General features: G+C 30.7%; 1 long non-coding RNA gene across 3 annotated transcripts; it reads right to left on the minus strand.

The window, feature by feature from the left end:
* Positions 1–10,691: 10,691 nt before the first annotated feature.
* On the minus strand, positions 10,692–11,826 carry LOC144998803 (uncharacterized). 3 transcript variants are annotated; one of them, XR_013660442.1, is made up of 3 exons: positions 11,384–11,795; positions 10,980–11,253; positions 10,692–10,779 (listed from the first exon to the last, which is right to left on the minus strand). It is a non-coding gene; the product is annotated as an uncharacterized LOC144998803 (long non-coding RNA). The 3 variants fall into 3 exon arrangements; XR_013660443.1 differs by having other exon boundaries at positions 10,692–11,228; positions 11,384–11,826; XR_013660440.1 differs by having other exon boundaries at positions 10,692–11,253; positions 11,384–11,826.
* Positions 11,827–12,415: the final 589 nt, after the last annotated feature.

Consider the following 12,415-nt stretch of genomic DNA (forward strand, 5'->3'; position numbering starts at 1 on the left):
TATTTGTTATGTGTTATTATATGCTTATATATGCTTAGCGGGTGAGGCCCGGAGACAAACGGGGCCTAAGAGAGACAGATCTGTATACCGAGTGGGGGTCGATGCCAGGCGGGGCCCGGTGCCGGAGCGAGTCCATTGTCGGGTAAGTCCCGTATAACTCACTAAGCTTCGTACTTATGGTTTACAGTTTTGGTTTCAGGTACTTCCGGTAGCGGAGGGAAGAACTCGGGGTGATCGCATGACACACGCCAATGTTTATTCAGCCTGGGATGTTACACTCTGATAATAATGTTTTGGAACAATGAGATTTTTGTTTTGACAGAATGATTTGATGACTTGTGGATTTATTATTAACTTAAAACGAAATTTTTAGACTGTATTTCTGGGATGTTTCAACTTGGGTTGCAGCCTACCTTACCTCGTGACTAGAGCCCAGATGCGCGTTCTTCACTTTCGCTTGTCATATCATGACATCTTTACGCGTTGTGACACCTAATTTTTCCTAAAAAACAAGCTTTTGACCCCTTAATGCCCTAAACCGAATCAATCTAGAAAATGGGTGTTACATTATGTTTAAAATTTTATGTTTTTATGTTTTTTAGTAATTTAGGCTTAAAATTTAAGTTATGTAAGGTGTTTTTATGTAATGTGAAATATTTATGTATCTTTACTAATTATTTTTTTATTTAATCTAAATGTCAAATAAATAGAAAATAAAATAATAATGTGGAGTGGTAAGCATTTTCAAAAGCTAGTCAACATGTAGGTGGTGTTTTTCATTTTTCAAAAGCTCTTCTAAACCTTTTATGTCAGTACCGCACAAACAGAGCACAAACTTTTGGTCATGCATACTGTTTGTTTTTTAGAAAACCATAGACATAAAAAGATCGATACGTCTTCATCTTGATGGAGATGTTGACCTATGTCTTGTAGCCTATTCTTAACCCTTCCATTGATCCAAAAGACAAAAGAAGATCATTTCGATTAATGTGAGCAAAGAGAATAAAAAATGAAAAAAAAAAAAAAAAACAATCAAACTTCATTTCGTGCAACAATTTCTTTTTTAATTCATTTGTCATGTGTGCACTTTGGAATTATATTATTTTAATGATATTTGCTTAATAAACCTTCTTTATGTTCACATAATTTTTTGGTATTCATATTTTTTTTAAAAACCTTTCGCATATATATCCAACAACTTTTTATAACAATAACTTAAAAAGTTAAATATAGTATATAAACTGATCAAAGTATTTTTTTTCTTTATAAAATGGACAATTAATTTGTTATATATATATATATATATATATATATATATATATATATATATATATATATATATAGGATATAGATCCGGTAAGAAATTTTTTTTGGTAGGAAGGTAAGAAGTTTTTTTTCTACATATTTTTTGGACGAACAAAATAAATGAATCACTAGATGATTCATTTCTAAGATGATTCACAAAAAAAAATTCTCAAAAAAACATCTTTATGATTCATTTTTAAGTAAATTAAGAAAAAAATTCATTTTTATGATAATTTTAGTGAATAACAACAAAATCATTGTATAAATGAATCATAAAGATGTTTTTTTGAGAATTTTTTCTTGTGAATCATCTTAGAAATTAATCATCTAGTGATTCATTGATTTTGTTTGTCAAAAAAATATGTAGAAAAAAAACTTCTTACCTTCCTACCAAAAATTTCCTTCTTATTTGATCTTGACTCTATATATATATATATATATATAATATGTTGGTTGTATTATGAAATTACAATATTTTTATATTATAATTATTCAAAAGATCTTTTAAATTTTTTAAACAAAAATCAATTTATTTTAACAACTTGTAGATTTAAAAAAAAAAAAAAAAAAAAAAAAAAAAAAACAGTTTTTTTATTGCAGACTGCAGACGTTTGGTCTATGTCTTCTACTGCAGATGTCTACAGACGTGATCTGCAGACTATATACATTTTAGCTCTGAAAAAACAAACATCACCATAATGAAGTTAATGTGATACATAAGTGATATCACATTTTACGAATTATATTATTTTAATGATATTTGCTTAATAAACCTTCTTTATGATCACATAATTTTTTGGTATTCATATTTTTTTAAAAACCTTACGCATATATATCCAACAACTTTTTATAACAATAACTTAAAAAGTTAAATATAGTATATAGTATTTTTTTTTCTTTATAAAATGGACAATTAATTTGTTTTATATATATATATATATATATATATATATATATATATATATATATATATATATATATATAAATATGTTGGTTGTATTATTAAATTACAATATTTTTATATTATAATTATTCAAAAGATCTTTCAAATATTTTAAACAAAAATCAATTTATTTTAACAACTTGTAGATTTAAAAAAAAAAAACAGTTTTTTTATTGCAGACCGCAGACGTTTGGTCTATGTCTTCTACTGCAGATATCTACAGACGTGATCTACAGACTATATACATTTTAGATCTGAAAAAACAAACACCACCATAATGAAGTTAATGTGATACATAAGTGATATCACATTTTACGAATTAGTTAGTGGTGAGTATATCTCATAAGCTTATAATTAGTAGACGTATCTACAGAAAAATGCAATCCAAAAACAAAGAAGCTTAGGTTGCGTTTAGTTACGGAAAAACAATTTTCATTTTCCGTTTTTTGTTTTCCCTTTTCGATTTTCATTTTCCGTTTTCATTTTCCGTTTTCATTTTTCATTGAAATTTTTTGAAAACGCGTTTAGTTGAACTTATTCATTTTTCATTTTCAGTTTTAGAAAATTAGAAAACGTGTTTAGATGTGTATTTTTCTATCGGTTTTCATTTTAAGAAAACGGTAGCAGTGGTAGGGTGTGGGTGGGGGCGGTGACGGTAGCGGGTCGGCGGCGGTGGTGGTGATGACAGGCGATGGTGGTGGCGGCAACAATTGTGTCAGTGGTGGTGATGGCGGCAGCAGCGGTGGTGGCGGTGCTAGTGACAGGTTAGTGGTGGTGGTGGTGGTGATAGTGATGGTAGGTCGGTGATTGTGGTGGTGGTGTTGGGTGGGTGGGGGTGCGAGTGTGTGTTTGTGTGTGTATGTGTGTGTTTGTGGGGGTAGGTGTGGGTTTGTGTGTGTGTGTGTTTGTGAGGGTGGGGGTAGGTGTGAGTTTGTGTGTGTGTGGGTGTGTGTTTGTGGGGGTGTGGGTATGTATGTATTTTTGTGTATGTGTGTGGGTGGGGGTGGATATGTATGTGTGTGTGTGTGGGTGGGTGTGTGTGGGGGTGTGTATGTATGTGTGTGTGGGTGGAGGGTGTTAAGGTGGGGGTAGGTAGAGGTGGATAGGGTGGGAGTGGGTGTATGTTTATATTTTAGAAAAATTTTGGAATTAGAAAAATGTGGAAAACAATAATTATCAGTTTTCCAAATATTTCCAACCTCTTTGTAATTTTAGAAAACGGAAAATTTTCATTTTCCGTGAAAAATTTAGAAAAATAGACGAACTAAACGCGTTTTCAAAATTCTCATTTTTCTTGGAAAATTTTTCCGGAAAATGGTCCATTTTTCCGCAACTAAACGCACCCTTAAATTTTGTAATCCAAGGTGGATGTGCATGGCATCGTATAGTAATAAGCATTATTTATTTTATGGTAAACTTCGATTTTTGGAACAATTAATATCATCATAAATTCCTATATTTTCACATTAACACCTTTTTTCCCATTAAAAAAACTTATGTTTATCTTATCATATCATACATACTTATAAAGCTAATATTTTTTCTTAAACCTCATGGATTTGAAACTCCCAAAACTATATAGAATCATTTTGCTCAAACCACATTCATTTGAAAACCCCATCTTTTAACTAATACATCTCAAAAGTCTTCTTAATAATGATTTAACACTCAAAGGTTTTATAACTTATATTATATTTAATAAGCACTTAATGAAACGTTTAGTATAAAAAGATCAATCTTTTAATTAGAGATGCATACAAGTCACATACAAACTTTATAAAGAAAACAAGCTTAGAGGTTTTTGAGTTGATTTGAGGTCTTATGACTACTTTTCGAGATATATTATTATGTATAGCTTTCAATTTGTAAGTTTGTTATATACTAATTATTTTTATATTTTTCTTGGTTTTGGTTTCTTTTACTACAATTGTTGTATGTTGTGCTTTAATCGTCAATATATATATTAGATCATATATATGTTATCGATTATATGTTATATACCGTTATGTGGATAATATTTAATTAGATATGTTAAAGTTTTTAATTTGTAAGTTTATTATATACTAAATTTTTTTTATATTTTTATTGGCTTAAGTATTCTTTTAAGACAATCATTATATGTTGTGGTTAAAACTTTCATGTAAATTAGATTAGATTCATTCTATCGATAATATGTTATGGAAAATGAAATAGATAATATTTAATTAAATATTGTGTATATGTTTCTATGTTTGTGTTTCTTCAAAGCAATAATTAATTAAAATCATGGATATGCATTTATGATATTTATAAATTTCCAATAATGTTTTGCATTCTCTTATTATATATGTAGTTATATTAGTATATTTTTCTTACAAAAAGTCTGTCATTTGGTTGAAGATATTATTATTCAAAAAATTTCGTATAGTTGAAGCATTCACGATCCAAATATGATGATTTGAAGAAATAGGGTATGTCGCATCGATGGTAATTGTAATATGATTTTTTTTCCAACCAAAACAAATAAAGTTTTCTATTCATTCTTTAAATACAGATGCTCATTTGATATTTATATATTATTTATGTGTATTACTCAATCTTGAATGTGACTCTCCAAACATCAATGTTTTGCTTGAAATATCTTTCTTATTCTTTTTTTTTTCAAGAAAAACATTTTGATTGCAGGTTAGTGAAGAATTATCATGAAGTTTCAATGGTTGAATGATGTTAAATGAAGAAAGAAGATTCAGAAAACTGATATATGTTTTTTTTGTTTGAGCATATTAGATGCATGTTAGTTCTTTTCTTTTGATTTAAACATATATTTATGTAACATTTATATTTATATATTCAACCACCGATGTTCTTATTTATTTGATTGTAGTTTTTTCTATTTTGATTATGCTTATCTTATATTAATTTTTATTGGATCATCCTACACAACATACTTAGAAGAAAATATTTAAAAGATAACATAATTTTTAACATTTGATTTGTGATTGTGATTGACTTATCATTATATGTTCTTCAAATAAAAGTAATTTATTCATATTATTACGATAGGAATTACGTATGACATTTACGAGAATATATATTATATGTTATTTGTTTAACATATATATGCACCCATGTATGTTATAAATTTATAATTAAGTATATTTATGTTTAATAACTGAAAGGATTAAAATGATGTATCAAAACAAATTATTAAGATGAATAGAATAATAATAATAATGATAATAATAATAATAATAATAATAATAATAATAATAACAACAACAACAACAACAACAACAACAATAATAATAATAATAATAATAATAATAATAATAATAATAATAGTAAATACACATTTCCAAGTAGCGTATTCATTTGAAACTCACACTACAACTCAATAATTTCTAATTTGTGTATATTTATTAGTTACAACTCAAGAGTTTTTTACTTATGATTATTAATTAGTAATCAATGATAACTTTTTATTTTTATTTCTTTTATAAGGTTGTAAAGTTTTGCTCATTAAAAATATTAATATATTTGAAGAGATTTGTTATTTAAATATGAAAAATTATAGTGTTTATTTTTCATATTTTTTATTATTCGTTGTATATATATATATATATATATATATATATATATATTTTAATACAAATGTTATAATAGATGTTTTAGTATTTTTATATTACTAAAAGTTGTAGTTTATATTTTAGTTCATACATTTTGTTACCCATTATATATAGAGTATCATACGTTTGATATATAATTTACACAATTTTAATTGGTTTATAAAATTATCAAATGATGTTTATATCACAATGACTTAAAAATTAAACATATAATATGTAATAAAACTAATATGTTAACTATATTTACTACTACCATTTTTTTTCAAAGTAGAAATATTAAATAATAATTTGGTAAAAATTATTATTTTAATTATATAATTGTATTCAAGTGTAACGCACGGGGATTCACCTAGTTCAAAGAATAAAAGATCAGAGCTGAAGACAACATACAAGGCCACGTTGGATGACACACATAGAAAAATATGCTGATACTAAACCCGTAAACCGTAATCTAATATATTATTTTGCCTAATGAATGAACATATATTTTTCTTTATATTTGTCAAATGTCAATTTTGTGGTAATTTAAAAATATATATTTTTCACTTGTCAATTGTTATTTACTTTGTTTTTTTATTTTCCAATTTATCACTAATTTAGTTTCTATAAACTAAATATGTACCGTAATTATTATATTAATTTCAAATTTAAATTTTCAATTTCAATTTCTAATAAATTATGGTTAAACCTTTATATTTAACATTTTGCTATAATTAACTTGTGTACTTGGATCTGGCAAATAAACACGTAATTTTAATTTATTTATTTTTCGTATGTTTATTTCATTTTTAATTTTTTTCTCATAATTTTCACTTATTTTAAATTTCAAATAAAAATAAACTTTTTGTTTACTCCGTCGTATTTAAAATTTTGTTTTAATCAACCCGTATAAGATACGAATGTTACACACCTAGCTACAGTTGGTATAATTTGTTACACTTAGCTACTATTGGTATAATTTGCATAAACATTATCCATTTAGATATTAAAATGATATAACACACATTTCGATAAAAGAGTATATTTCCATGTTGGATGACACATATACGGAAAGTGGTTTTATGCAAAAAAAAAAAAAAAAAAAAAAAAAAAAAAAAAAAAAAAAGAGTTAATATAAAACTGGTTTTGTGTTGAATACCAAATTTAAATTGCCCTATTAGGCCATATGGTATACTAACCACGAGGTTGTTCGTGGTTAAGCTGGTCACGAACAACGGTCGTACACACCGTCCCGTTGGTTCGTGATAGCTCGTGTTCGTGGTCTTTCGTGTTCCACACAATGGACGTAAACGGCCAATGAAATCGAAGCCCCCATTTGACCATTTTTTCTAGCCGTTGAATGGCTACTTTGGTTTAAAAAAAATTACCCACTTTATTTACCTATAAATACCACATCTTAACTTCTTAATTTTTACACCATTCTTTTCTTTCTTTATACACAAATTACACACTGCATCTTCACAACCAAAAACCATGGATCCCAACCAAAACACCTCTCCAAACTACAGAAATCGCAAACCCGATGACTCTTTGCGTTAGATACAACACCTCGCCAATTCCCGACTATGGAGTCACCTCAAGGCGCTTTTATCAATTTACTTCAAAGTGGTTCCCCTATCCAACAAACACCACTTTTCCAAACAACAATATCAACCTCTTCCGGCTTTCCAACAACAACAAATGCAACAACAATACCAACAATTTCAACAATTCCAACAACTACAACAACTCCAACAACAATCGTTACAACAACAACAACCACAAAGCTCACAACCACCACTTTCACCGGATTTTGTTGCGGAAACGCAACCTTCACCACCACCTCAACCAAAAAAGAAAAAAAGAAAAAAACCGGCACGACCCACTACCACCCAAGAAAGGGTCCCATGGACAAAAGAAGAAGAAGAAAAGTTAGCGGAGGCATGGGTGGCGGCTTCCGAAGATCCAATTATAGGAGATAGTCAGCCTTACTTTGGTTTAAAAAAAAATTACCCACTTTATTTACCTATAAATACAACATCTTAACTTCTTAATTTTTACACCATGCTTTTCTTTCTCTATACACAAACTACACACTGCATCTTCACAACCAAAAACCATGGATCCCAACCAAAACACCTCTCCAAAGTACAGAAATCGCAAACCCGATAACGCTTTTGCGTTAGATACAACACCTCGCAAATTCCCGACTATGGAGTCGCCTCAAGACGGTTTTATCAATCTACTTCAAAGTGGTTCCCCTATCCAACAAACACCACTTTTCCAACAACAATATCCACATTTTTCGGCTTTCCAACAAAAACAAATGCAACAACAATACCAACAATTCCAACAATTCCAACAACGACAACAACTCCAACAACAATCGTTACAACAACAACAACCACCAAGCTCACAACCACCACTTTCACAGGATTTTGTTGCGGAAACGCAACCTCCACCACCACCTCAACCAAAAAAGAAAAAAGGAAAAAAAACCGGCCCGATCCACTACCACCCAAGAAAGGATCCCATGGACAAAAGAAGAAGAAGAAAAGTTAGCGGAGGCATGGGTGGCGGCTTCCGAAGATCCACTTGTAGGAGATAGTCAGCCTTACTTTGGTTTTTAAAAAAATTACCCACTTTATTTACCTATAAATACATCTTAAATTCTTAATTTTTACACCATTATTTTCTTTCTCTATACACAAATTACACACTGCATCTTCACAACCAAAAACCATGGATCCCAACCAAAACACCTCTCCAAACTACAGAAATCGAAAACCCGATAACGCTTTTGCGTTAGATACAACACCTCGTCAATTCCCGACTATGGAGTCACCTCAAGGCGGTTTTATCAATCTACTTCAAAGTGGTTCCCCTATCCAACAAACACCACTTTTCCAACAATAATATCAACTTTTTCCGGCTTTCCAACAACAACAAATGCAACAACAATACCAACAATTTCAACAATTCTAACAACCACAACAACTCCAACAACAATCGTTACAACAATAACAACCACCAATTTCACAACCACCAAGCTCACAACCATCACTTTCTCCGGATTTTGTTGCGGAAACGCAACCTTCACCACCACCTTAACTAAAAAAGAAAAAAGGAAAAAAACCGGCCGGACCCACTACCACCCAAGAAAGGGTCCCATGGACAAAAGAAGAAGAAGAAAAGTTAGCGGAGGCATGGGTGGCGGCTTCCGAAGATCCAATTGTAGGAGATAGTCAGCCTTACAGAAGTTTTTGTGAAAAAGTCCGAGCCATTTTTTACGAGTTAATGGAAAGTGAAACTCGAAATGCCGATCAAATTACGTCGAAATGGCGAGATATTCGACTAAAATGCACCGAGTTTGGAGGAATCTACAACAACCTCCTAAACATACACAAAAGCGACTTGAACGATTTTGATGTTTTCAAGGCGACCATGGATCAATTTGAAAAAACAACGCCAACACGCAAAGCTTTTCTGTATATGAAACCGTGGCTAAAATTGAAAACACCCCAAATGGAAAGAGCAAACGGAAGGAACTTCCCAATCTTCCGATTCAAAGAGTTCGAGAAACCCTGATGAAACTTCTCACCAATCGGACGGCCGAACACACATCGACATCAAAGACGATCCGATAGATCTTGAAAACGACCAACCTCTTCGTCAGCCCGTTGGAAGAAATAAAACAAAAAAAGCGGCATCAACATCTTCGAATTCTATTGTTATGGATATGTTTGACGATAAATTTGATTGATATGTGCAACTTCAAGAAATGAAAGCCAAGGTGATGACTCGGATGGAACAAAAAATGATTGAAGCGCAATCATCATTTCAAGAGGCATAAGGGACACTCCAAACAAAAACCGATATGAAAATCTTGAAAATGAAAGCGAATGACCTTGAGGGCGAAGACTTAGAACTTTTCCAAGTGATGAAAGAGTCGTTTCGATCTCGACGTAGGCGTAGGGGGTAATTTATTTTATTTATGGTTGGAATTTTCAGTTTTTTTAATGCTTTTTTAAAAAAAAAAAATTAATTTAACTAATGTAATTTTTATTTTTATTGTTATTTTTATTTTTTTTTAATTTCAATTAATGTAGTTTTTATTTAATGTAAACTGTTATTTTAATTTAATGGAAAAACTAGTATTAAAAAAATGATTTTAATGTATTTTTGAATTTAATTTAAATAAAAAAATGAGGTGGAGTGGTGTGTTTAGTGGTAAGTATCTCATAGTTAGTAGTAGAGAATGCGGTACTAATGTGACACGCACCACGTATGTAATATGTGGTATTGTGGTGGGTATATATAACGGATGGTCTTATGAAATATTTCCGTCATTCTTACAAATCGGTGATTTTCCACAAACAAAGACCGACTTAATCACCTTCAACATGTTACATGCAAAGGTGGGTCATCTACTAAAGGTAGATTACTAGATTTTATAGAGAAAATAAGATGAGAGTACCTTCTTTTAATCTAATTTTTTATGAATAAACATAGTACCGGGAAAATTCAGAAACCTGATTTCAAATATTTCATTGAGGACTTGGTGTGCAACAAAGAAACTTTCTTTCAAATCTTTACATCTAGTGGGTGAGTACTTTGTGTGCAACAAAGAAACTTTCTTTCAAATCTTAACATCTAGTGGGTGGGTATAAAAGCATCGTGTTCTTGGGTTATGTGAATGCAAGTCGCAATAATAATTGATTCTTCAGTTTATTACTAATTTATACATATATAGTAAAATCATGAGAAGTTATGGGCATTCAAAATAACATACGGAAAAACACTTTTAGGGTAGAACTATTATAGATTGTTACCAAAGAATTGAAGTAACTTGCTCCATCTGAAACAATCCTTAAACGTCCTTTTTATAGAATCGTTAAACGTCTTTAAATAGAATCGATTATATTCACCTGCTGTAGGGGTCCTAAGCTACAAAAAAGGATGAACTATTTTACAAAGCTTAAAAAAACTTAAAAAAAATTACATTAAAATATTAAAAAAAATTACTCATATGGATTGGGGCTCATCTGTGATATCCATTTCTTGCTTTTTTTTAATATATAAAAAAAACATCCACAAACAACAGTTACATTAGTTTTACAGATAAATTCAATAATTGAGTTCAATACCTGTGATTTCATCGGAGTAGGCGATTCTTAAACGTAAACAACAACACCCACAAAAGAACTGAACGCAAGAGGGGGAGAAGGAGATAAAAACCATTTAAGCATAGATAAAACAAAAACATTGATTGGGCCTTCTTGCTTATCATTTGCAAGTTTGACAATAGCAAGATTGGTCGTATGTTGGGCTTAATCAATAAGAAAATAAGTTTCAGACATCACCTCATAATACCCGTTTGAGTAGTTCAAATCACCCTATGAAGAGTTAAAAAGAACACACCTTCAGACAACAAATTAGGGAAGAAATTAAGAATACATGAATAAAGAGAAAATGGTGATGGGAGAGTTTTATTATGTGAACTAACCCTACCAACATGATGAGATTATAGAGAAAAATCAAAATAACTTACCCCATCTAAGGAGTCGCAGAGCCAATCCATTATTGGAACACCTTCAAGAAACCTAACCCAAAAATAAGCAATTCACAGAAACTGATCCGGAATAAGGGCGTCAACCAATAATTTCAAGCCATGCAGTCTCTTCAAAAAACATAACATCCACCACAGCTGAAAACCCAAATGATTTGTTACTCTACTCCAGCGATGTTGTTAGATGCACGCGACTCAGCTGCCTACACCGCTGCAACGTCAGCTGTCCCGAGCTAAAAAAGAATCGTATGCCTTCAAGAACCTTAGTAATGGAGAAGCAGGAGTACTGTCGGCAACGTCAGCTGTCTTGGTTATATCTTATATGTGAACAGCTAAAAGATGTTAGAGAATCAAAGATACAACTATTTTTTCCTTCCTCTATTCTTTTAATAATACCGGAACTAGTTCTTCTTCTATATAGAATAAAACACACAGACCCAAATCTTCTTCAAAAACTTAATCCTAGCTTTTGCTTGGTTCGCAAAAATACAATTGAAATTAGAAAAGAAATCTGTTAGGAATTTAAATTTAATTCTATATTTTATTTGTTGTTTGGTTGATGGAAATAGAAGCAATTTCAAATTATGTTTGGTTTATACGTAGAAAATGAAATTCGAATCCATATGGAATGATGAACTACCCTTTTTGTCTGTTTCGCTTAATTTTACCCCGTTTCTAACTTATATGTAAATATACATTATATTAATTAAAAAATAGTGAAATTTAGGTGGTGGTAGGTGGTGGGTGGCGGTAGTGGTGGTGGAGTGGCGATGGTGGTGGCAGTGATGGTATTGGTGACAGTAAATGTGGTGGCAACGGTGGTGGTCGTGGTAGTGGGTGTTGGAATTAATCGATTATTTACCAAGTTCACATGATTATGCATATGGTTGGGTTTAGATTTATTTATAGTTTTATATGTTATGTTTTATTAATAGTTTATTAGGTAGAATAGGTATTTTGGTTTGACTGAATTTGTTGGAGTTGTACGTTGAGAAAGTAACGTTGGAAGATTGA

This window comes from Lactuca saligna, chromosome 1, assembly GCF_052625555.1.
Source record: "Lactuca saligna cultivar CGN05327 chromosome 1, ASM5262555v1, whole genome shotgun sequence".
Lineage (NCBI taxonomy): Eukaryota > Viridiplantae > Streptophyta > Magnoliopsida > Asterales > Asteraceae > Lactuca > Lactuca saligna.